This window comes from Quercus suber, unplaced genomic scaffold, assembly GCF_002906115.3.
Source record: "Quercus suber isolate HL8 unplaced genomic scaffold, Cork oak 2.0 scaffold_834, whole genome shotgun sequence".
NCBI classification, from domain to species: domain Eukaryota; kingdom Viridiplantae; phylum Streptophyta; class Magnoliopsida; order Fagales; family Fagaceae; genus Quercus; species Quercus suber.
The window spans coordinates 20,142-25,165 of record NW_027070264.1 but is presented as its reverse complement, the minus strand read 5'-3'; positions in this window follow the sequence as shown (position 1 = coordinate 25,165).

The following is a 5,024-nucleotide window of genomic DNA, read 5'->3' as shown; positions in this document are numbered from 1 at the left end:
ATTTGAAGAAGGGCTGAATTAATGCTCAATTAATTGAAAGAATAGCAAAATGTTAATTACAAAAGGAAGAGATATTGCGTGCCTATTAAGGATTCCGATTTTTTTAACAGTGGCAATTGAACAGGTACGAAGAACGAAGAAGTGATTCAGTTAAATGAGGAGAGGAAGAGACCAAGGGAAGAGAGAGAGTTTGGCGTTAGAAAGGTGAAATTCTGAAGTTTTGAAAGCGTGAAAGACAAGAAGAGCAAAAGGAGAAAGACCGGGGAGACACAGAGGGGTTAGCATTAAAGACTATTTGGCTTGGGTTTAGGCTTTATGATGGACAACATTAACAACATTAACGTAAGATTGAGCTTTATGGTACAAATAGGGTTGGAAATCAATTTTTTTTTTTTTTTATAGTATTCTAAAATTATGGGAAAAATTTAGGAAAAGTATTTTAAAATTATGGAAAAAATTTAGAAAAAGTAAGGTAATGACATGGTTGCTGATGTGGCTTAATGGGAGCATAGCAACATTAAATGCTACGCTTTAGCTTTTAGTAATATATAGATTATAAAGGCCCATTGGTTTCACCTTCAAAGCATTTATGAATACATCTGTTTCGTAAATTGTGAAAATCACAAAGCAAACTTCTGGATCTGCAAAGACACAGAAAATAATTAAATGGGCTCTGGAGATATGAAGATATACTCTAAAATACTACAATGTTTTCTAATAAACTCATTACATCTGCAAAACCACTTGATTATAAGTAGTAATGCCAGAGGAAAGAGAAGTATACATATTACCAGTAACAGCTACAAAGCTATGTCAGTCAAAACATTTTTTAGTGTGGTCATAAAGAATCAATCATAAATCCATCATAGAGTCAGTCACACCTTTCCAACTTAAGACGCACAAAAACTAACTTTTATATTCAAAATTGAGAGACTATGATACACAAGTCACTACACCAAAATAAGTCTATTACATCAAGTGTTAATACAACAAAATTAGTATATTGGTATTAGACATAATATCACATCTAAAAATTAAAAGTCGTTGCAATAGTAACTTAAAAATAGTAAATTATTACATTAATAATAATTAGTTGTATTAATTTATAATTTTCTGTTGCAATAGAGATTTTAATACTAAATTGAATTTATAAATTTTTTTTTTTTGCAATAACTTAAATTAAAGAAATCAATTTTTTTTAATAACTTAAATTGAAGAAACCATGTAATAACTTGATACCAATTATATATTTTGCGATATATTATAATAGAAATTTCAAAGAAATGGCTTATTGCAACAAATTTAACATTGCAATAACTAAAATATCAATTATTTTACAATTTATTGCAATGACAAACATGAAGCTGCAATGAATATATTATTACAATGATCTAATTCCAATTATTTTACAATATATTGTAAGAAAAATATGAAAAAAAAATAACTATTACAATAAATATACCGTTGTAATAATTTGAACCCAAATTATTTTTGTCAATTGTTTACAATCTATGGTAATAAAATTCATGAAATAATAGCCTATTACTACAAGATATTCGAAGTAATAAACTGTTTATTGCAATAGCAAATATATTATTACATAAAAATTTTCATTAAAATATTTAAGATTTATTGCAACAAAAATTTTTTGTAGCACAAACTTATTACCTCAAATTTTATTGCAACACTTTACATAAACTATTGCAATGACTTCGGTGTTATTGCAACGATTTTTGTTGTTGTAATAAACATTTTTTGTTGTAGTGAGTAGAGCAAGTGAGCAAGTTGCGTCGCCTACTTGATCTCTGTAGCTCACAAAAACAGCCTTAATACCCTGGAAGGAAATCCAGCAACGCACAAGACTGGAGGCCGCGAGAAGTGCAGCTTGGACACATAGTGCTGTTCCTGCAACATGTTTTAACCATGTAACTCGAGTTCTGTTCAAACATATCATTTGTAGTTCCTACAAAAAATGAACAGAGTGGAATTTATAATTACAAAAAATAAATAATAAAAATCTGTTTGGCTGTTGTGAAATAATCTTTGTCATTACTTTGCTGTAAACAACTAATCAGTACATGCCCTAAAATCTTGAGAAGATGCAATCTAAATAAAGAAATAATGCTTAAAACACAGAATGCTATTCTTAGACAGCTGAAATTGAAATATATCTTATTAGAATCGAAGGAAAGGTGTCTCAAATTCTCATGAATTCTAAGGGAAAGGAATTCATAAACCAAGAATTGAATATTCATATATTATATATAAATAAAATAGAGAGAGAGAGAGAGAGAGAGAGAGAGAGAGAGAGAAAAAACATTTCCAATTCATAAAAGCCCCAAGCTTAAACCAGTAGACTTAGCCACCAAACCTTAAAAAATAATTAATTAATTAATTAAAAAAAAAAAAAGGTAACCATAACATTACAACTTATAGGTAGTGCGAAATTTGTGAAATGTTAAATCGTATAAGCGATCACAGCAAAAACTCGTGAAACGAGATCAGGATTAAACGAAGTATGGATGATCTAATTAAATTTCGTAATTAATTAAAAAAAAAATTGGAGCAGAAGTCATAGGTAGACAGGGGCAGAGGCACGTACAAGGGTGGGGGGGCCATGGCCCCCTCAAAATTTTAAAATTTTTTAAAATATATATATACAATTATTTTTATGTTTTCAAAATTTAGTCTAAAAAATAAGAGTTGGCCCCCCCAAATATTTGAATTAGTCCAATAATGCTCTTAAAAAAAATAATTGGTCTAATAGTTATAAAGATATAACTTTATTTTTCACAATTCTATTTTTTATTGTAAAATGTGCTTTTATATTTGTTAAATATTTGATAAAATTTGGTATAAAAAATGTTCAAATCTATATTTTTCAACCCGTTATGTGACGATTAACAAGTCATTGACTCATTAAAAAAAATTTGTCACTAAAACTATACATGAAATGTGTTATATATATATACAATTATTTTTATGTTTTCAAAATTTAGTCTAAAAAATAAGAGTTGGCCCCCCCAAATATTTGAATTAGTCCAATAATGCTCTTAAAAAAAATAATTGGTCTAATAGTTATAAAGATATAACTTTATTTTTCACAATTCTATTTTTTATTGTAAAATGTGCTTTTATATTTGTTAAATATTTGATAAAATTTGGTATAAAAAATGTTCAAATCTATATTTTTCAACCCGTTATGTGACGATTAACAAGTCATTGACTCATTAAAAAAAATTTGTCACTAAAACTATACATGAAATGTGTTTTTAGTTGCCATATAATGTGTTAAAGCAAGGTAGCTTTAAATTTGTTTGGAGCCTAACTTATTTCTCCAAGTTTTGGATCATTCATGTTTTTGAAAATTTCATTAGTTCAATTGAAAGATTTTTTTACTTACTTTAGCATAAAATTTGATAATTTGTGTTTAAAATGAAACTTTTTAAGATTTTGACTATGAAAATGGAAAAAATGAAATTTATTTTATGAAAGATCGCCGTCAAAAATAATTTTGATTGAAAATACTAAGATCTTTTTTTTGTTGTTGGGTGTGTGTATATGTATAACTTATCAAATAAAAAAGTGTGTATATATATGTGTGTATATATAATAAAAAAAGCGTGCGTGTGTGTATATATGTGTGTGTAGGTGTGGAATTTGTCTTGATAAATATATTAGCGTCACAACTTGGCCCCCCCAAACAAAAATTCCTGGCTCCGCCCCTGTAGGTAGAATTTAAACGAAGCTCGTAGGAGCTAATTAAATAATATTAACGTGAAATTGCAAATCATTAAACTAAAACGTTAAGTTTCACACAATAGGTATAGTTTTCAACATGCTCTAATTTTGCTCAGCAATCGAAAACAAAGAACAAGAAGTTGAAAATTGAAACAGAAAAAGAAAGTTGTAGAAGAGAGGAGAGGAGTTACAAGTATCTTGGCTCTGAAAGAGACGGTGCTGATGACGTCGGAGTTGGAAGGATCATTGAGGAGGCGGAGGAAGAAATCCAACAGCCTTGAAGACGACGGTTACGGAATTTCCCATCGCCACTGCTCAGATCTTTCTCTTTCTCTTTCTCTGGTGGGATCTCTATTTATGTAATATATATTGAAAAAAGCTATCAAATCCTAATTTATTTTATACTAGGCTAATCGCACGTATATAATTTTTATTTTGAGAATTTAATTTAAAAATAGATAAAGTAATTTGAAAATTAACAAGAGATTGATCTTATTTTTTAAGTTATGTTTCAGTGGGAGTTAGAATTATATTTTTACCGAATTTTCCTTTAGTTTTGTCTCTACTTAAACATAGAGCATAGGGGTGTAGGGGTAGTTTTGAACCCAAAAAATGAAATTCCAAACATGTGAAACTCTTTAAATAGTAGTATAGATAACCAAATTGAGAATTAAACTTTTCAAGAAGTAATATGATCATTTATTGGTTCAACCCTTAGATTAATATTTAAATTACTTTAAATAATAGTATGCATAAAGAAATTAAAAGAATTACATTAAAAAATAAAAAAAAATAAAAAATAAAGACAAACAATAAAGAAATGAAAATATATCCCATTTCACACGTGCGGTAAGGTTTTTTTTTTTTTTTTTTACTTGTCCTATTTTGTATTTTTTTTTAAAAAAACTTGTGTTTTTTATTTTATATAAATAATTTTTATTTTGAGAATTTAATTTATAAGTGGATAAAGTAATTTAAAAATCAACCGGATAGTGATCTTATTTTTTAGGTCATGTTTTAACGAGAGTTAGAGCTGTATCTTTACCAGATTGTTATTTAATTTTGTCTGTACTTAAACAAAGAGGTGTAGGGGTAGTTTTGAACCCAAAAAAAAAAAAAGGATTCCAAACAGAGTGGTCCTATTTTTTATTTTATATATATATATATATATATATATATTTTTTTTTTTGAGAATTTAATTTATAAGTGGACTAGCCTCATCACACGCGCTTCGCGCGTGTGATGAGTCTTTTTTTTTTTTTTTTGGTTAGTGGTCCTATTTT